This window comes from Ahaetulla prasina, chromosome 1, assembly GCF_028640845.1.
Source record: "Ahaetulla prasina isolate Xishuangbanna chromosome 1, ASM2864084v1, whole genome shotgun sequence".
Classification (NCBI taxonomy): domain Eukaryota; kingdom Metazoa; phylum Chordata; class Lepidosauria; order Squamata; family Colubridae; genus Ahaetulla; species Ahaetulla prasina.
This window is the reverse complement of record NC_080539.1, coordinates 74811603-74833993: the sequence shown is the minus strand read 5'-3', so window position 1 is coordinate 74833993 and position 22391 is coordinate 74811603. Positions and strand designations below refer to the sequence as shown.

The following is a 22391-nucleotide window of genomic DNA, read 5'->3' as shown; positions in this document are numbered from 1 at the left end:
TTAAAAAATAGTTGGCAGAATTTCATTGTCCATACTCATCTGAACTGATTGGAATTATTCATCTTTATAGACTTCTAGCCATTTAAAATACGCTTCTAGCCATTTTATATGCTGAGTTTAAGTATGTTTGCTTAGTGTAAAAATTGTCAAGTGTTCACAAGATACTGTGCCATAATTCTCAATACAATCGGTTTGAAGAAAATCAGTAGATTAATGCATTAATCAGTTAAACCAGGGGTGTCAAACTCGCAGTGTCACATTGTCGTTACGTGACATGTCACGATTTCACCCCCTTTGCTAAAACGGGGGTAGGTGTGGCCAGCACATGATGCCTCTGGGCCCGGGTTGCGAGTTTGACACCCCTGAGTTAGGCCTAAAAAAGAGAGGAATGGCAGTTGTGAAGATAGGAAAGCATTATAAACAACTCATAGTGGTCTTCCTCAGCTTGTGCCCACTATATAGATAGGTTGAGACCTATATCTCCAAAAATCCCCAATTAGTGTGGCCAGTGGCTGTAATTCTGAAAATGAGAGTCCCATACATGATAGCAGTTTGAAAAATGCTATCCTATGATAGTGTACTGTGTGAACCCTAGCAAAGAACAGATGTTTGGGACAAATGTACATTGTTTTTATTCCAGTATTGACTATCACCAGAATTATTAAAGGAACAAAAGTTTTGATAAAGCAATTAAAAAAGTTGGCTTCCGTCAAGAAATAATTCATTGAAATAAAGAAAGCTGTATATGGATGATCACAAAGTACCAAGGGTGTTCACAGGAAGGCAGGGGCTGTGGTCTGAAAGATGACATGTTTAGCATCACAATAGAAGCCCTGCCCCTTTTGTATGTGCAGGTAACATTAATACAGGTAGAAAAGTGTTGATGTTTATTTAGATTGTGCCATTGAATCTACCTCCCTTCTACAGATTTTGACAACCCTCACCTCCACAGATGCCGCTATAAACTTTATATTGGCTGTATTCATGCTGAATCCTTAATGACCTTTTTATTCAAATATGGGGGATGAACTTCGTCTGTGTAGTTAATTTATGGCTTGCATTGCACAAATATAGAAAATTGGATTACTTGAATACTATAAACCATGGTTCATTTAATTATGGGTCAATATCAGTAGTGGGTTCCACTTATCTTCGCTACCAGTTTGGAACTGTAAGCGTGCACATGCACAGAACCTTCTGCGCATACGCAGAGCGTCTGTGATGATGTCCGGGCGGGTGGGCAGAGTCTTCCGCAGCCGCCACTATCAGTTTGTGTGAACTGGTAGAAACCCACCACTGGTTAACATGTTGCAGGAACACAACTTAGTATATTATTCTGCTATGTGTTACTGCCTTGAAAGCCTAACAAATAGTAAGAGTAGTCTAAGAAAAGGGATTGAGGGCTGTACGAGAGCCTTATATCTGGAGCAATGAGTGGTCCTAGCTTTCATGTCGACCTAACTCAGGGGTCTGCAACCTTAAACACTCAAAGAGCCATTTGGACCAGTTTCCCACAGAAAAGAAAACATCAGGAGCCACAAAACCATTCCTGTGCCTGACTATTTCTTGAGTGGCCACAAAACTAGCATATATAGTTGAATTAAATGTTCTGTTTTCTTCTGAAACTTTTCTTTTCTTGGATTTATCCATGGTTGGCCTACTGGGGGTTGAAAAGCTCAATATATCGTATGCCAGCGGGTGTTGCACATTGGCAGTTGTGACACATATTTTGAGTGACGGAGCCGCAGCAGAGGGATGAAAGAGCCACATGTGGCTCCAGAGCCACAGGTTGCTGACCCTGACCTAACTCATAGTGGAGCTGACTTCAAACTGAGCTGAAGAGGATGACTTTCAGCATCAGAATGGAAGAAAATAAGCCTAATGTAGTCAATGGGCCTTTGTAACTCAAATTTGCTGCTGTCTCAATAGCAATTGCAATAGTAGCATTTAGAGTTATATACCGCTTCATAGTGCATTTCAGCCCTATCTAAGTGGTTTATAGAGTCAGCAAATTGCCCCCAACAATCTGGGTCCTTATTTTACTGATCTTGGAAGGATGGGCTGAGGCAACCTTGAGCCCCATCAGGATCAAACTCCAGGCTGTGGGTAGAATTTTCTTGAAATACTGTACTTTAACCAGAGTTCAAGGTTATGTTCTACTACAGTCCAACTGAATTGCAGCAATGTATAAATTTCATAAATAAATGCTGTAAAAGCTTTAATATGCATACTAACTACAGCACATGTCAAAAATCTGAGATTTATTAGCTTTGAAAAAATGAAAGTGTTTTTCTTTCCTTCTTTGAGTTGCTTATTTGGTGGTAGGAAACGATAATTCATTCCATGGTTCCTCAACATTTGTCATATAACAATAGGAGATGAAAGAGTAAAGCAATTTATAATTGTTTTCATGTTTGGGAAGTACTGGAATACAACAGTGATGAAAGCAAGAAAATTAAAATGAACTTACTAACACATATTTACTTAAGAACTCTTGCCTTGCTAATTAAAACCAACAAATTTTAAAATGTGTTTAGGGAGGCAACTTTTTTTTTGCCTATATTTCCTTTGTTTTTTTTAAACTCTTCCTGATTTAGATTAGGTACTATATTGTCTTCTGAAATTAAGACTTCTCAGTTAGATCTGATAAGGCTATAGCTGACTTTTCACTTGTGTATATAAAGCACAATAGTATATCATATTTTAGCCTAGCAAGTTGTGAAAATCTATTCCTTGTGATTAGTTTATGGTTTTATATACGATGTAAATCTAGAAAGCTGAGTTGAATAACCATGGTTGAGTTAATTCTGTGAAGAGATTCTACTTGGGAGACAGCTATAAAATGTTTTTCTTCCTTTTTATAATTAATTACTCCAATATAATACATGGAACAATTCCACCATCCTTTCTGGAGTCCTAGCTAAATGGAATGTAGAAGTGCCCATTTTAAATGTGATTAAAGTGAATCAAATTACCTCTTTGCCAACTTTATTGCTATCTTTGTACTTTCAGAGATTTAAAAAAAGGGAGCTTGATTCAAGGAAGGTGTCAAAGAATTCCCAAAATTGCAGACATGGATATCTTCTAAACATAATTAATCAATCAGTAAAGAAATACAATGTAAGAGTGTAATCTCAGTAAGCAGTGGATACAAAACAATATTATAGGGTTTTCCTTTGATAGGTTTTAGTAAACTATTTAGTATAGGATTTTTTTCTGCAATGTCATGTCTAATATGGAACAAGTAAATCCCTTGGATTTCAGAGTACTTACTTGTATTTTAGATTTTGGTGCTATTTTGTGTGAGTGTGTTCAAATCAGTGTTGACTCTTGGAAATTTCCTAGGGAAGTTCCTGCAGTTTCCTTGGTAAGATATCAGAAGTGGTTTGCCATTGCCTGCTTCCTATGATTGAGAGTATGTGACTGACCCAAAGTCATCTAGTAAAACTATTACTGTGTAATATGATATAAATTACTTCATGTCTAAAGCAGGACTAGAACTCATAGTTTCCTCATTTCTAACCTTATACTTTAACTTTTACACCAAACTCACTCTCTAGTTTCTATTATGCTGTGATCATAATCATATTTATAAAATGTGAACCTCTAATTATAGTAGAAATTCTATATTGCCTGCTTAGGTTTGTGGATATCCTGATATTTAGGAAATAACATTCATTAGCTTTTAAGGGTTAGTAAAACTATTCTGTGTAGGGTAATATGATATAAATGACCAAGCTGTTTTTGCTAAGAAAATTTACTTCAGGATATTCTCACTGTTTCTGTAAGAGAGATATTAGTAACAGACGGAATATCAAAAGGCAAGGGCTGTGTTGCATTGCCAAGAAAATATCTCTTTTGGGAGCACAGATTTACATGCATACCGAACATAATTTCATATATTATTCTCTATAATTATAGAGGCAATAGCAGTTATAAACTCTTAATCTCAGTGTGTGAAATTGGTACCATACTGAAATCTAATTACCTTTTACTCATTTCATGTCATGAATTTTGTCAGCTCTGAAAACCTCAGACCAAGAGTATTAGAATGTCTTTAAAAGGCTTTTATGGAATCTTAAATAATTTCTACACCAAGACTTATTTCAAAGAAGAGAGCTTATATGTGATCTATTTTGGGGAGGCCCACTCTTTGCTGCTTGATTCCCCTGAGATGTGTTCTAGTGTGAATTGCAAGCCTCTGTTGTTGACCAGTGTAGTGGCCAGAGGTGGGGGTCTGCTTAACTCCAACAAGAATGGTTGGGGGACTACAAAGAAAACGTATTGCCACCACACTGAGGTGTGGCAAGAGGAGTACTGCTAGAACCAGGGATGAGAGAATGCCAGGCAATTCTTGGAGCTAGGTCAGGTGACATTGGTGGAATTAATTGTGGCAAAGTTGATGCACTGAGAATTAAAGTCACTGAAGGAAATAGTTGACTATGGATAACTGCGCAGGGAAGAACTGGGAGCCACCATCAGAAGTTTGGTGGGTAAATTCCATGGATCTGGAATTACAGAGTAACTGACCAAGAAAAAAGTAGCAGACCAGATAAGATTAGATTGAAGAAATGGGGAGTTGCTAGAATGTGCTTTCTGGGTGAAATCCAGAAATGCTCTGCAACTTTTGTGGAGTGAAAGAATGGTGCGTGGGGATGAACTCCCAGTGTGGAAGACTTTGATTGGTGATGGCTCTGGATGGCTTGAAAGCCCCTGGGAGATAGATTTGTGAGGAATACTAGGGAAGGAAGGATAAATGGGAGTCGTACAGCATTTTGTTTGGGGTATTGCCATAACAGTGTTAGCTGAGCAAATGTATTGATGGCTTGTACTAGACTAGTCTTGGTAACTGGTTAAGGTGCTGGCCTACAAATTATACAGACTGTGAGTTTTTAATCCCACTTTAGGCATGAAAGCTAGCTGGGTGATTCTAGACTAATCACTCTCTGTCAGCCCACCTGATAGGGGTGTTGTGAGGAAAAAAGGAGGAGGAGAGAGTATTATGTATGTTTGCTCCCTTGAGTTACTTATAAAGTAATGAAAGTGAGATTACTTTTGCCAATAGCTCAAATTAAATACAATAGATAATGTGATTTAACTTTGAATCCCAACTGCCTTTAATTCAATTTATTCTCTGGGCAAACAACTTAGAGGTGGGACGTTTTAGTAGACAGAAACATACTATTATTTTGTCTAAAGTTTTCGGGATTCGCATTCCATTCGAAGTGAAGTGTCTGTTTTTACTTACAGATATCCAGAAACTAGGTAATAAGATGATTCTACAGCTTGCTGCCAGTACTACCAATGGTAAATTAAATTCCCAATTGGAAATGGTTTTTACTGTTATTAAATTCAAATTATAATACTAACAGGAAGTTTTCAATTGAGAAACAATGTAGGACTTTGATAAGAATATTCTTCCTTCTGATGAACTTTTATTTACCATAATTCTGTTGTTAATTTTTTAGTTTGCAGTTATAAGATCCACATTATTTCAACCGTTTATCCCTCAGCCCAGCTTCAGGTAAATTTGTTGGGACTATAACTTTCTGAGGTGACTCATATTGGCCAAGAATTCTTAATGTTACCGTTCAAACACATATGGAGTGTGCATAAGTTGTCTTCTGTGCACACTGCTTGTCATGCATAAGACAATCATAGATAACTCCTTGTTAACACTTGGGTATGCATTAACACTGTCTCCTAATATGACTTTCTCATTGCCCAGAATAGTATTTGAAAAAGCTATAGTTACTGGGTGCATAGCATTGGTTTCTGGTTCATATGCTGCTGTGGAAGTTCAGCTGTGCTCTAACTAATGACCACAGATGGTTGAGTTTTCCATAGGTGGCTGCAGCTTACAATTCTAGAAAAATACATGGAAACTCAGAGTTACATGGATGTATTTATGTTCATGAATACATAGATGAATACACAGGTTCTCCAATAATTAAGGAATTAAATGCTGGAACATATTATTTGGGCACAATAGACCAGATATTGAAAAAGCATTTGAGTAACAAATTTAAATATACTAATAGTTTTGTCCTGTGCTGCTCTGGTAGCAACATAATGCTAACTTGTCATAAACATAAATGATTAATAAAGTATTAAAAGGTTCTCTGATTTAAATAGTAAAAAGCAAAGTTATCTTGTTTTATTGATTATAGCACTGGTATCTCTTGTTTTGTCTTTAGAATATTCCTGTAATTAATGCTGAAGTTAATAATGTTTATATTGACATTGCAATATATAGCTGGAATATATGCTGGAAAATACAATTAAAATTATAGTGTCAAATATAGAATGTAATAGTGACAGATAATTTTCTGTACTTTATAAATATATATCCCTGAAAGTACTTCTCTCTCTTTGAATAATTCTTCTGAATAATTCTCTGTATGCTTTGAATAATTCTTTGAAGACTTCTGCCCCTTGAGTTGAATAATTCACTCTGTTAAATAATCTTATTTCAACCTATTTTAGGGTACATAATGCAATTCAGAGAATAGTTGGACCGTTCTATTTCAGACTGGTCCAACTATTAGAAAATGTTATGCAGGTTGTCCTCGATTTACAACTATAACAGAACCTGGAATTGTTGTTATATCTCATGATGGTTGTAAATTGAGGCACCCATATGTTCAACCTGATTTATTACATTTTTTTGCAGTGGTAGGATAGATGGATGGATGGACGGATGGATGGATAGATAATGTTTCTAAAATTTATTGGCTTCCCATCTCACCACACGGTAACTGGGCAGCTTACAATAATAAATCTTAAAACCATGGTTGTTAAGTAAACTCATTAATAAAATGAGCTTATTTTTTATTAATAAAGACTCATGTTAATAAAAAAGCTAGTTCTTGAACTGTAGTGCTTTGTCTGAGGAATGATGTTCACAAAAAGTTTTGCCTGATTTCAAATGAGTCAATGAACTCTTCAAATAAATGGTTAAATAGTTTGTAAAAGAAACAGAGATTTATCTTTATAATGTTATTTGCCAAAGCTGAGCTAATCTTAACTCTAACCTGAGCATAGCTACAATAGAATAGATAAATGATCACAAATGTCTCTTATTAAACTTTCGCTTATTTTATTAAACACATATTCCACTTTCTATCTCATGGCATCAAAGGCAAGGAAATCCTAACGGATTATAAATTCCAATACATGAATAATGTTCTTGCAGTGTTCTGTGGTTTATTTCTAGGTGCCTTAAAAGAAATTCTTGATGTAGTTTATTGTATCTCAATCTCTACCTTGCAGGATACTATCCGATGAAATTAATGAGTCTCCTTGAAAAATGTAAAAAGCTCAAATATATATTTGAGCTAAATATATGAGAGAGTGGACATTAACATAACAGATCTACAGAGATCACTGGAAGAGATTTAATTTCAACTCACTTAACCTCAGCTAATTTAAAATGCATTAAAAATGTTAAATCATATGCCTTCATTCAGACTGTTTCCAGCAGTCGTAGTGGGGAGTCAACAAAACAAGCATGCAAAAACGAAACAAATAAGACTGGAACTTTTTCTGAGTTTACCATGGTAAATTGACTCAGTTAAATAACATAAATCTAGTCCTGAAATGATTAGCTACATGAATTACATGTCAAAACAATTCAGTGCTTCATCAGTTGTCAATGTCAATTCCTGAAAATACTCAAGTGTTTTTGGCCTAGTTTATTTTGGCTTGAAAGTAAAGGAAAATCTTTTTGCATTTGGGAATCTACCAAAATTACTAGTTATACCTAGTTGCCTGATGTGATATATTCAAGATCAAATATTTACATAATTGGAAATACCTTATTGCTTTTCAGTACTATATTAGAAGTCAAATATTACTATGTACTGAATATTAAAAATGAAATGAATTTTTAAGAAAATAATATGGGGTTAGGAAAAAAATTTTTAAAAATGTTTCTTTCTAAAAAAAAACAATTCCTAAAAAAGATTTCTCACATTTGTCTGCATTGTCACTTCATTAAAATGCCTGGGAAAATTCCCATTTGCCATGGTATTTTTTTGTTTAATCAGCTTTTAACATTGACATACAGGCCAATCAAATGCATGTTTGCTTACAAATTAATCTCACTGTGCTCATGGCTCCTATTCACAGTAATTGTATTCAGAACAGCAGTAGAGTCTTTAAACTACAATCTTCTGGTGGGAATGGAATGTTGTATGATGTGTAATTTTATTCTGTTCACTTAACCAAGTTACTCTCAAATTTTACAGTGCCATGATCCCCCTAAAATAATAAATGAATTTATATGGAGCCCCCTTTTCCCATGAATACAATTTACCAATACACTGGATACCACATAGGAATCGGCACAGCCCTAGTCGATTTAAGGTGATCCCTCCCTAAAAGGAAGAGTTGTCAAGGGAGGAGAGATCACAGACAAAAGTCTTGGGCAACATCTACTTTGCTAATTCCAGCTGCAACAAGAACTGGAGGTATTTCTTCCCCAAACTGGGTGCATATTTACAGAATCCTCATTCCAAAAAAAGGGCAGTCTCAGGACAGCCATCCCTCCCATTTGGGTGAAATAACAACATGAGCAGTTTTTCTATTTAGGGATACAGGAGTTGGAAGAAAATGTGGCTGCCCCATTGGGGATGGTAATATGAGAGCTGTGCCAAAGGAAAAATGGCCTGGAAAGGGCCAGCTGAAAGGGACTAACGTATTTAGATTTTTTTTTCAATGTACTGCATAACATTTTCATCGGTGTCACATTGGAACACTAACAACAATAGCATTAATACTAATAAAATAATATTTAAATAATAATGAATAATGATATAGTCATGATGATGAAGGAAAAAAAGTGCAAAATAAACTCATTCTCTAAGTGTTCACATCTTTCCTCACACATTTCTGTTTTTCCACTAATGATCCTTCTGTAGGACTCAGTTAAATGCAAGGAGGAGGGAACTTTCCAGTGCCTGTTTCTTTTTATACAACCTCATTATCTTGTGTGTTGGCATCATCCTCATCCTTTCTGGAATTCTGTTGCATAAGAGGTGGAAAAATTACTTTAACAAAGAAATGAATACCCCCCCAAATGCCTTCATTAATTACTCACTACCCTCTCAGATTTACCATTTGCTATTCAGCCATTATATCCCTAGGACGGGTGTCGGCAACTCGCAGCTCCAGAACCTCATGTGGCTCTTTTGTCCCCATGCTGTGGCTCCCTGGCAAGTGATCCCACCACTTGCTGGCCCCGCTCCTTGCTCTCCTCTCCCAGTCACTCCTTGCCTGGCCTGAGAAGGTAAGGGCAACAGCATGGGATGGAGAAGCGGCTGGGGGTGATTACCCGGTGCCTCATCTCTTCCTGGCGCTTCTTCCAGCCCTTGTTGGTGCTGGGTGTGCCTCGGTCGCTTGGGGAGATGCACAACCTGCTCTACGCTCCGAGACACTGGCCCAACCTGGCTGCGACCGATGCCGGCCTCGCTAACACGACGGTTGATGGGGTGGGAATGGGATCCATGAAGAGGGCCGGGATAGCTCAGGCAATAGAGAAGCCTGTTATTAAAAACACAGAGCCTGCAATTACTGCAGGTTCGAGCCCGGCCCAAGGTTGACTCAGCCTTCCATCCTTTATAAGGTAGGTAAAATGAGGACCCAGATTGTTGGGGGGGCAATAAGTTGACTTTGTAAAAAAATATACAAATAGAATGAGACTATTGCCTTATACATTGTAAGCCGCCCTGAGTCTTCAGAGAAGGGCGGGGTATAAATGTAAACAAAAAAAAAAGAAAAAAAAAAGAGGGATGACAGAAAGGGGGATGGGCCCGCAGCATTCAGCTTTAAGAAGCTCAGGGCAGCGGGAAAAGGGGGCTGGCCCTGCCAAATGTTGTACACCCATCCCGAGGGTCAGCCTTCGAGAAAGCCGGAGTGCCCTCACCAAAGACGCTCATCTGTCAGCCAGTCAACCTACCCGCCCCATGCGCCTTTGCTGCACTTTGGCCAAGCCTGGCCGCTCACTTGAAGAGGGTCTCCCCGCTCATGTGTGCCCTCCAGCCCTACCACAACCAGCCAGGGGATCATGAAAGGAGGGGGAAGAGGGTCATTTTCAGGGAAGCCTCCACCACGGTTTGTTCTTGTTCCTCAGCCAGCCCGGATTGCCAAGAAAAAAGAAAAGGAGTAGCGAAGAGCCCCAAGGAGAGCTCACCAGGTTGGCCCAGCCTCTGCTTTCCGACAGACAGACAGACAGAGACAGAGACAGAGATACAGACAGAGAGAGAGAGAGAGAGAGAAATACAGACAACACACAGAAAGACAGACAGATACAGAGAGAAGGGGAGAGAGATATACAGACAGGGAGAGAAAGAAAGACAGTGTCGTGTCCCACTCCTCCGCTGACGGCCGGGTCAGGGAAATCCGAATCAGGCTTGCCTCTGCAGCTCTGCCTAAAGTCCTAGCAAAGTCCTCAGAGCAGGCAGGAGACCAGAAAGTGACTTCAGCAAGATAAGTTCGACTTTGCCTGACTCAGAGACTGCCAGAAAGCAGATCCTTTATATAGGCCATGGGGTGTGGCTCCATGACTCAGCACTCATTAAGGCCTGCCCCTCCCTTCCTTCTGTTGCCTCCGCCTATCCAGTCTTCTGATGCGAGGGTCACTCCAATCAGCAGCTGTTGGAAATAAACCTTCCTCAGGCTCACATGCTGTGGAGGAGGGGGAGGGGTCTAGCTGCTCCGTTTGCCTGGGCATGGAGCCAGGGCTGGGGCCGGGGGGTGCTCCCTCCTCTGCAGCCTGCTTGGGCATGGAGCCAGGGCTGGGACTGGGAGGTGCCCCCTCCTCTTCAGCTTGTCTGGGCATGGAGCCAGGACTGGGGCCGGGAGGCATACATTCCTCCATGTTCGGGAGCAGATAAGAAGGCCCCGGCTGCTGCGAGAGCGGGCAAGACACAACAGACAGACACACACACAGATACAGACAGACACATACACACAGATACAGAGAGAGAAAGATACACAGGCAAGAGAGAGAGGGAGGAAGAGAGGAAAACAGAAAGATATAGAGAGGTGGGAGAGAGGGCAAGAGAGAGACATAGCGAAAGAGAGATACAGGGGGAGAGAGGAAGGGGAGAAGAGTAAGAGATGTCAAAAGGGTTTTGTGGTTCCCAGTGTTTTTTAACGCCAGTTCTCTGCCCTAATGGGTAGGCATGCTAGGGGAGTCATGTGACTGGGTGGGATTGAGTGATGTCAGGTTGGCCCGCCCAGCCAGGTTTTATGGCTCCTGGTGTTTTCTGTGGAAACGGATCGAAATGGTCTTTGAGCGTTTAAGGTGGCAGACCCCTGCCCTAGGATATTTTATAACCAAATGCACAAGTCCAAGCAACATGGGTATGGTGTGGTCTTGGATATCTTTTTCAGACTCTTGACTATGCTAGTTTTGTGCCACCTTACAAGCTCTAAACTTATTTTTTTATTTATTTATTTGTCATAACAGCATACATAAGCATAAGCATGAAGCAACTATATAACATATAAGCATATATATGAGTATAAGCATGTAATAACTATATGAATTGGATATAATGACATGACCTAAGCCATGACAATGTGGGCTTATGTGCAATCTCATCCTTGGATGGAGGCAGGCTTAGCCTCCCTACTAACCTTTCCTGGGTGATGTTGCTGAGACTGTTTCTAGCCCAACTTAACTGAGGAAGAAGCAATCATTCAGCATCCCCTATGTGGGTGGAAGGACAGCTGAACCAACAGCTGAGCAATGATGAAGCACATTCCCCCACTGGCTCTGGCAGTTACATTTCCCCCACCCACTGAATTTGCTCACAACCTCTCAGGGGTCATGGCTCACAGTTTGGAAACCTGTGGCTTAATTTTACAAGGTTTGGATATATTTGTGGCTTTGATCGCCACATAGGCTACAAGGTTGGAGGTATGGCTCCCATGTACATCCATGAACACATATATTTATACTCTCTATGTTTCACTCCCAGACACATCTTAACCACCTCTCTCTCCCCCAGAAACCCATCACCAAATTTTAGTTTCTTGCGAACATTAGCTGTACAGTGGGAAAAGAAGGCAGAGCTCTTGTATCCACAACTATCAGCAACACTGTTGAGGGACTGAGACCAGTAGTTTGTAATTTTATCTTGTGATATGTATGACATGTAAACTCTGGATTTCAGCTATAGGCATAAAAGCCCTATTTGGAAATATTACACACAAAAAACAAGACAGAGTTTACAGGATTTGGTATGGAGATGAAAACCATTCTATATTACCTCACCAACGTATTTGAAGTATGCCTGGAGGAGGTTAAGTGAACAATTTGTCTGCTTTGAGTTCCATTAATGTGACTAATTTGCTTTATACCCTCACGCTCAAGAGACTGAATAAATAGTCACTGAACACAATTTCTCTGCATTGTTTTATAATCAAAATAATGTTATATGGTGTGACTGAAAAGCACTATGAGGAATGAAAAATGTGGCTTGATTTTGGCTTACAAAGTTATATGAACCTAACCATGTGGGGTTCAAGAAATCAGGGTTAAGCAAACCATGCCCTAACATGATGTGTCTATCTAGTCATGTTTGTTTAAATCTAGGACACTACTTGTGAAATGGTGTCTTAGTAATAGTTATATATGTCCCATGGCAGGAATAAATACAGTACGTGTTACTGAAAAGATACAATTGATATCTCAAGAGTGTAGCTGCCAGATTTAAGATGCAAAAATCTATGTGGTCAAGAGATGGCAGAAGGGCAGAGATATAGAAAACTATTTTTTTGCTGCCATCTAGCGATGTGTGAATTTTTTGCAGCCCAGGTTTGGAAACACTACTGTACTTCAGACTGATAACTTGGTACATTGACATCTTGGTCTTCTAAGATTTAGAATAGATAACCAACATTTTTTTCTCAAGAACTGTAAATATTAATACTTTAAATTTAAAATTGCACACTTTTGGGAGATTCAGGGTCACCCAAAAGGGAATGTTAGGCTGGACATGTTAGGAAATACAACATATATTTGTAATAAAAGGTAAAGTAAAGGTTTCCCTTGCACATATGTGCTAGTCGTTCCCGACGCTAGGGTTAGGGTTAGGTCATCTCTGTTTCAAAGCTGAAGAGCCAGCGCTGTTCAAAGACGTCTCCATGGTTATGTGGCCAGCATGACTAAACGCCAAATGCGCACAGAATGCTGTTACCTTCCCACCAAAGGTAGTCCCTATTTTTCTACTTGCATTTTTTGCGTGCTTTCAAAGTGCTAGCTTGGCAGAAGCTGGGACAAGTAATGGGAGCTCATTAGGCAGCACTAGAGATTCGAACCGCTGAACTGCTGACCCTTTGATTGACAAGCTCAGTGTCTTAGCCACTGAGCCACTGAGCCACCAATACAACATATATGTATAAACACCAGGTTTAGAAAAACATTATTACTACTCTCTTTAGGATGGTGCAACGTTTTTTGAAAACACATTCCATAACTTTCCTTTATAAAATAACTTAAATATTTCAATCAACTGATTTTGTTTTGTTTTTTTCCAAAACCTTGAATATATGTCAGAGTCTTAATAACTATTTTCATTCTATTTTATTTGGTTAATTCTCCAGCTAGCAAGAATGTAATAAAGATTTTCCACAGCCCTTCCAGCACAACCTTGCTTGTGTTCCTTTGGTTGACTTCTTTGTGGAAGGGAGAAATGGAAAAGCAAAATGGTTGCAGATTGTTGTTTTTTTCTCCTGTGCGCTGCTTGGAGAGTCCAAGCATGGGTTAAATTCGTTTGATTGGCCAGAGACTGAGTTGCAAAACCTCTTCCTCCCGGCCGAGCCTCGGTTGGCAACGCCTCTTCCTCCCGGCCGAGCCTCAGTTTTTTCAACTCAGTCGGCCTTGAGAGACATATTCTGAGTTACTTACATAATAAATGGATTAATTAGGACATTCAAACTAAATTATTGTAGAATTGGCTGGAATGCTGTGAGAGAGAGAGAGCTGGCTTCCACTCTGGTAGCGGCACTGCAATGCATGCCTTAGCCGCTTTTGCCGCGTGGCACACTAACTTTATCAGCCGGTGTGGCAGAAGGCCTCAGAAGAGGTCAGAACTTGCTTTCCATGGACTGAGGCTTCTATCAGCGGTGCGGCTGGCTGCAACGTTTTGGGAGCACTATTCGCGGTACCATGCTGTGATCGCAGAGCTGATGGCCGCCATTTTGAGGGTGGCAGCGATGATCAGAACTGTTGCAAGCTGTGAATTGGGGCCAGGAGACTCGAAAGACAGCATCGGTGCAGACAAAGGCCTCCAGCAACTGAGGATTTGGTTTGGAGCAAGGAAGGCAGCCATTATGCGCAAGTAAACCGTGTTGCCAGTTTTCGTGCGCCTTTGGGGGTGGCGTTTGTAACTGTGTTGTCAGTTTCATGCCTTTGCCACTGCAGCTGCTTCTGCAGCCTGCCTGCACTTACAAACTGTGTTGCCAGTTTGGCGCTAATTCTGTGGCCTGGACTGTGCAATCAGTACCTGCTTTATTGATCAGTGATAAAGATTTCCTTTTAGGGGATAATTTACTGTGTGATTTCACAAGCTAATTATTAACAGTGATCTTCCGGGTCCAATTCAAGGTGCTTGTTATCACCTTCAAAGCACTCCATGGCTTAGGACGGGGGTATTTACGGGACCTCCTACTATTTATGGGACCGCCTACTGCCACCAGTAGCCTCACACTGACCAGTGCGCTCTCACAGATACTGTGAGTATCTCCTCTGGATACTGTCAGCCAAACAATGTCGGCTGGCAACCTCCAGGGGGAGTGCCTTCTCTGTGCGGGCTCCCGCCCTCTGGAACTAGCTGCCTCCGGGGCTTCGTCAACTCCCCGACCTCCGGACCTTCCGCCGCGAGCTGAAGACGCTGTTGTTTCGACATGCAGGACTAGCTTGAACATAGTTTTAAACCGGGGTTTTGAATTAGGGGTTTTAAACGGGGTTTTAATTGTATTTTAAAAAATTTAGGCCATTAATCGAATCAGTTTTTTATATACTTTTTAATTTGTATTATATGTATTTTGTCTTTTACTGGCTATGAACCGCCCTGAGTCCTTCGGGAGAAGGGCGGTATACAAATATAATAAATAAATAAATAAATAAATAAATAAATAAATAACTAACTAACTAACTAACTAACTAACTAACTAACTAACTAACTAAATAAATAAATAAATAAATAAATAAATAAATAAATAAATAAATAAATAAATAAATCAATCAGCGATTCCAGCAATAATGGCGGACTGCATGGATTCCAGTTGTAGTAATTCTGCTGAATCCTCCCCCAGACAGCAGATGTTCTGAGCCCAAAAAGGTAAGACCAGCAGCCAAAGGGCCTTCTACTAGATCCAAGGCCAAGCATTCTAAATCAACATCTTCATCATCTGACAAAGATGCCCAAAGAAGGCAGAAAAACAGTTTGCAAAAACTCCAAAGCAGACAGAGGCTGCAAGGGCCCCAGGGATTTCTGGGAGCATTAGTGGAGCTTGCATGTCATTAGACATGGAAATGCCATCTCAAACACTACTGGATGACCAGTTAAACTGGTCTTCTAATGTGATTACGGAGCTGCAGTAATTTCAGGCAACCTCCTATGAGGAAGAAGGTGATCCTGGCTCTGGCTTCTCTGCATCAGAATTGCAGGCTATGTCTGGCAGCCAGGCTTCAGCTCCATCTGCTACATTTATTCCGACTGCGGCAGGACTCCGCCCTCAGGAGAATTTAGATCAGGGTTTGTCTGTAGAATTGTGCAATGTCATTGCTCAGACCATTGCACAAGGCATTGATGCAGCTCTCCACCAAAGGAGGTTAATGGGATCATTACCTCCAGTGCCTTCTTGGTCAGGGACTAAGCATCATCACTTCCAACCAGATATGGGTTATCTGAGAGAACCACATTCCCCACTCCCTTCAGTGCAAAGCGAGGCCTCACTCAAAGGGGACGAATCATTGGGAGACTTTGAATTCTCAGAGGATGAAGGTGCCTCCCCAGACAAGCCCATGTGTTCTGGGCTATTCTGCCCTAATCTGTTTAAGACCTTATTATTTAAGGCCAAAACGACAGCCAATATGGGGAAGACTGACAGTCTTATTGACAACCCCATGGCATCTCAGGTTCCCTGTGCCAGCCTCTTTACAGAGCAGGTTACAACACAGGAAGTGATTCCCCTCACCCAAATTCTTTGTGGATGTCATATAAAGGCAGTGGGATCAGCCTGCTTTCATTCCTGCACCTAGTGGAATAGACAAGAACATGTACACAGCAGAGCAAAAACTAGAGGAGCTCCTGCAGATCCCAGCTGTGGATGCCCTGCTGGCCACCTTAGCTTCAACGGCCATTCTGCCTTCAGACACTGCAGAAGGGTTAAAGGCAGAGGATAGGAAAGCAGAGCTGTCGGCCCGTAAAACTCACCAGGCTGCCGCCTGGGCTATTTGATCAGCCAGAGCAGCTTCCTTCTTTTCTAGAACTTCGCTATTATGGTTGCGTCAAATGCAGGCTAAGGCCTCTCCAGAGGATTTAAGACTGCAGCAGGATATTAGCAAATTGATCGCAGCAGCCGAGTACTCACCTGATGTAACCCTCAATGTGGCCAAGTTTGCCTCATAGACCCAGGCATCTAATGTTAACTCCAGGCACTTATTATGGCTTCGCCAGTGGCAAGCTGACACGAAATCAAAATGGAGATTAGCATCAGCTCCATTTAAAGGAGGTCAACTTTTGGGGGAAGTGTTGGACCCCATCCTAGTGGAAGGGAAAGATAAGCGGAAGGCCCTTCCGCATCTTTACAAAAGAGCGGAAAGGAGGACTGCCCCCTATTATTGGAGGCAGCCCTTTCGTGGATCTGAGGCAGGATTCTCCGCCCCACACTACCGGAGGCCATACCCACAGGGTATGGACCGAACACAAGACAGGCCATCGTTCTGGTATAGGGCTTGACAACCCTAATCCAAATGGCCCTTTCAGGGAGCCAGTACCTGACCTTACCACCATTCACACTCTGAGTCACACGTCCCCATTGGCAGCCAATTGAAACTGTTTGCCAGCCAGTGGCAGGACACCACTACAGATGCTTGGGCACTACAAACAGTGAGGTTTGGGCTCACTCTAGAGTTTTGTTCTAACCCATCACGACTTTTCATTCACTGCCCCATGCACAGGGATGTCACCAAGAGGGCCCTAATGGAGGCCAAGATCCAGCACTTGCTGAACATCAGGGCCATTGAACAAGCGCCAGTAGAACAAAGGGGCCTCGGTTTTTATTTAGTTTTCTTTCTGGTTCCCAAAAGTTCAAGAGAACAGAGAGCCATTTTAAATTTGAAGGACCTCAATGTACACATAAAGTACAAAAGGTTCAAGATGCAATCCTTGCATACCATCTTGGATTGGATCAGACAGGGAGTTCTTTTGACTTCAATAGATCTCAAGGAGGCATATTTCCATGTATCGATCAGACTATCCCACAGGAGATTCCTCAGGTTCTCATTTGTAGGCAACCATTGGCAGTACAGAGCTGTTGTGACCCAGGTTCCTGGACCCGGACTCCTGGACTCGGATGATTCAGAAAGTGAGGGAGAAGACCTGGCAAGTCCTTCTTCTCTTGGGCCCTCTCCCTCCCTGGCACCCACTCAAAGGGAGGAGGAGGGGCCGGCAAGGCCTGATTCTCTGGAGCCTTCTTCTGATTTGGCAACGTCCCAAGAACAGTTTTGGAGTGATGCAAGACTGCGCTGACGTGACCGGCGCGCGCAGCAGAAACAGCGTTGGGATAAGGCCAAGGAATGATGGACATCTGCAGAGACTATAAATAGGAGGCGGGACTTCCTGGTTTTTTGTCTTGGACAAAGCAATGAATTTGCGCGGGCAAACTGTATCAATGGAGGGAAGAATATATTTGTGAATAATTCTGGCCTTATCTATAATTTCCTCGTTATCTCCAGAAACTTGGCAGGCCCGTGGGTAGACGTGGCCAGGACATTTATCTATGTAAATAAAGTAGAAGAGGAGGTCTTTCACTGACTCTTTGTTGGGAGTATTGGGGGAGGGAAACAGAACAAGAGCACTGCCTTTCCTCAGCCCCGCGAACATTCACCAAATTGTTAGATGTCATTGCAGTTCATCTGCGGGCTACACCCATAAGGCTTCAGTCGTTGTCCTTAAGACTGGCAGAACAGGACCTTCAAATCACGGTCCAGACTCTCCAGAATCACGGATTTTCTGTGAACTGGGAGAAAACCACATTATACCTTCCACCATCATCACCCATCTGGGGGCGGTGATCAACATGCAGACATCACAGTATAAGGGACATGGTGAGGCAGATAAAGGCCTTGAACAGAGTTCCTTTGATCCTGCTTTCCCAACTATTAGGGAAAATTATATCATGCTTAACAATAGTTCCATGGGCTCGTTTGCATGCAGGGCCCTTGCAAATGGCTACTACTTCCCAGCCAGAGATCAGGGCGCAGCAATTCATTGGCCACAATCAGGGTTCCCAGGCAGCTAGTCCGGTCCTTGGACTGGTGGATGTCAGGAGACATGAAAAAAGGCAGTCTGTTCTGGGAACCTTCCCAAATGGTTCTCACCTCGGACGCCAGCCTCTTCAGCTGGGTTGCCCATTTGAATTCCAGGGTGACCCAAGGTCGGTGGTCATAACAGGAGCTCCTTCACAACATCAATTGGCTGGAGCTGAGGGCAGCTCATCTGGCGTTACAACACTTTCAGACAGCATTGACAGGTCAGCATGTGCTGCTCCTAACCAACAATGTGACAGCCAAAACGCATGTCAACAGACAGGGCGGCACTCATTCCAAGGATCTGATGCACGAGGCGCAGGCCTTAAGTCTTTGGGCGGAGAAACATCTGCTGTCATTACGAACAGAACACATTTCCAGTGTGGACAATACTCAAGCAGACAGGTTGAGCAGAACAACCATTGACCAGTCCAAGTGGCGACTCCACCCAGACCTCTTCCACCAAATAACAGTCAGATTTGGAATCCCGACCCTGGATTTATTTGCCAGCCTACAAAACACTCAACTTCCAAGATTTTTCTCCAGATTTCAGATGCAATCAGCAGAGGGCACCAACGCTCTCCATTGCCAGTGGCCTGCCAAACTCTTATATGCCTTCCCTCTGACTCCTCTAATACCGAGGGTCATCAGAAGATCTTGGAGAAGGAAGCGGAGGTGATCCTGGTAGCATCCCACTGGCCCCGGCATCCATGGTTTGTGGACCTGGTGGTGCTATCCATTGTGCGGCCATGGAAGATACCACCCCACAGGATCTCCCTCAGCCAAGGGGTTCTGCAACATCCGGACCCCCAGTGGCTCCAGTTGGCCACTTGGCACTTGAAAGGGAGATCCTCAGGACAGGACAATTTTCAAATAAAGTGATTCCCAACCATTTTGGCTGCACAGCAGGACTCAACAAACAGGATATATGAAGCCATATGGGCTTCATTCTGTCGATAGTGCGCTAAGGACAGATGTGACTGTTCCACAGGTCTTAGACTTTCTGCAAGTAGGTCTTGAAAAGGGGTTATCCACAAACACTCTCCGCAGGCAGGTGGCAGCCCTGGCCACAGTCCTATTAGGTGAAGGAATGACCCCTGTTTCCCAGCACCCTAAGGTGCATAGTTTTTTGAAAGGGGTCTCCTGTTACCCGCAACTGTCCATAGATACCCAACTTGGGATCTGTTAGTGGTTTTACAGGTGCTCATGTCTCCTCCGTTTGAGCCCTTAACATCAACCAGCTTTAGCCTGCTTACCTTCAAGGTGACCTTTCTGGTCGCAATCAAATCAGTACGCAGGATTTCGGAGCTGGTGGCACTTTCTGGCGACCTGACTTGTGCATCTTTCACCCAAATAGGGTCATTCTCCGCCTAGATCCGATATTTGTACCGAAAATTAACACCTGGTTTCACAGGGCGCAGTAGGTAATTTTACCAGATTTTTGCCCAAACCCCAGACATCCACGCAAAAGACTCTGGCATACCTTGGACATCCGCAGAGCCATTCACAGGTACATAAAACGTACAGCCACACTTTCATTGCCTGCTTTCACTACAACCCACACTGTTTTGAAGATATCCTTCAAAAGTGTGCAGAGGTTGCTGTTGATAAAAAAATGCAGTAACTAATCCACCAATCAATACAAAATATAAGGTCATATTACAGACGCATCTGCAGAATCCTTTTTTTTCCAGGATGGTTAAAAAAAGCACTGCAATGCAAACTCTACCCTTATGTACATCCATGCAATGTCACAGCGCACATACAAAAATGTCACAATGCTGCAATGCTCATTTTGTGATTTGCCTCCCTTCCTCTGATAATAGGTTGTTAATTACTTACCAGGGAAAATTGTAAATTGTTTGTCCTGAGTGTTAAAGCCCTTAAACAGTTTAGGGCCTGACTGACTCTCTGTCAAGTCTTTATTTGGCTGTTAAGATCTGATTTTTTGAAGATGCCCATTTTTCTGGTCCATATTCCTACTGAATTGCTTCCAGGCATAACACATGCTTCTGAAGGAGTTTCATTGGAGTCTCTACTTTCTATGTTTAGGAAAACTGTCAAGCAGCTTATCTTCCGCTAAGCTTTAATAGTTTAGACAATTTTAGCGTTTGTCATTAAGTTTTGACTTTATAAGTCAGTGATGTGACCAGGGGTGGCACACAGCGCCCTCTCTGTGGGCATATGAGCCGTTGCCCCAGTTCAGCTCTGCCACACATGCACTTCCCACCGGCCAGCTGGTCTTCGGATCTGCCACGTTTGTGGGGGTGCACGTGCAGGGAGGGGGGCGCGTGCAGGGGGCCACACAGGCATTGCATTTTGGGGGTTCACATGCGCTTTGGGTACTCGGTCCGCAAAAAATTAGCCATCACTGTTATAGGTAGTCCTCATTCAATGGCCTTTCCAAGTTACCATAGCACCAAACAAGGGGGACTTCCGGCTTTGCTCATAATTGTGGCTGTTGCAGTCATATGATCGCAATTCAGGTACTCTGCAACCGACTCATAATTACAACAGTTGTGGTACAACTGGCGTACAACAAAGTGACAGCAGTCAAGTGATTGCCATTTGCAACCTTCGCTGCTGGTTTCAGTGGGGGAAGCTGGCAGGAGGTTTCAAATGGCAAGATCACATAACCTCCAACTGCATAGGATTCACCTACTGTAGCAATAGCAGCTGGGAGTGTTGCAGCTGCTGTTGCAAGTTGGCAATGTCATTGTAACATCATGCTTTATGACTGCATCAGAATTGCTGGTACCAATTACCATTTTTAAGTGAGGCTTAGCTGTAATTTTAACCGTTTATATTCTTAATTTTATTTTCTGTTTTGAGTACTCGCCAGAGTAGAAAGCTTCCTTCTTCTGGACCAAGCCACAATTTTGATTTGTAATATCTCAGCACATAGGCAATATAAGCAGCTTATTTTATTCTCCTGCTGTTTTGCATCTTGTCATCGTTCTGCTTCAATAATATCTGGGAGTCAGCAGTTTTGACTCACAATGAGAAATTACCAATGGCTATAAGCTGCTTTCACACACGATGCTAAGATTTTGGTTTGGTGAGTGAGTGAAGCCAGCCAATTAAGGTTTAGGGAAAACTAATTTTAGTTTAACATGCTGTATAAATCCAGTTAATGTGGATTATTTAGCAAACCATATTACTGAAAGCAATGTATAATACCAGCCAAATTGTAATGTTTTATTTAACCTCTAAAAATTAATCTTGAGGACAAATAGCTAAAATTATGCTGGAAAATAAATTAGTTTACGGTTATTCTTTTGAATTGCTGTGTTTTAGGAGGGAACATTTATATATTCCTTTGTTAGATTTCTATCCATTTTTTCTTGAGCTCAAGTCAGATCCTCATTTTAATCCTTCCACAGTTCTCCTAACAAATTTCTCTGGCCATAGTAAAAGTCAGGGGAATAAAACTTTGTGTTATTAGTATGAGAAGTAATAATGGTCTTTTGGTAAGAAAAAGAAGAGTTTCACATGTATTAGGATGAAGTTATCAAACTACAATATCAAGTTCCCTTAAAATAGCACAGATTTGTGCAATGAATAAAACAAATGATGTAACGGGTCAGGTTTGGGCCTTTTTAATAAAATTTAATCTGTAAAGCAAATAATACAATGATAGTATTTTATAACTTGATAAAACAAACAGAAAGAATTTCATAAAATAAGCAATCCCCCAGTAATGTTCAAAACTATATTTTAGTGAGAAGTATGAGTTTGCTTATTTTGCCTAAATTCAGAAAGTTTGATTCTCTCCCATTTGCCAGGAGGGTGGGGGGAAGGCAAGAGGCGGTTCCCTACTTTAAATCAGCTTCTCTTAAAATGC

General features: G+C 41.7%; 1 protein-coding gene across 3 annotated transcripts in view; it reads left to right on the top strand.

Annotated features, from left to right (window-relative positions):
* The window catches only part of CDC42EP3 (CDC42 effector protein 3), a 45104-nt gene that overhangs the window by 4467 nt on the left and 18246 nt on the right, over nucleotides 1-22391 (top strand). The gene's annotated exons all lie outside the window — the stretch shown is intronic.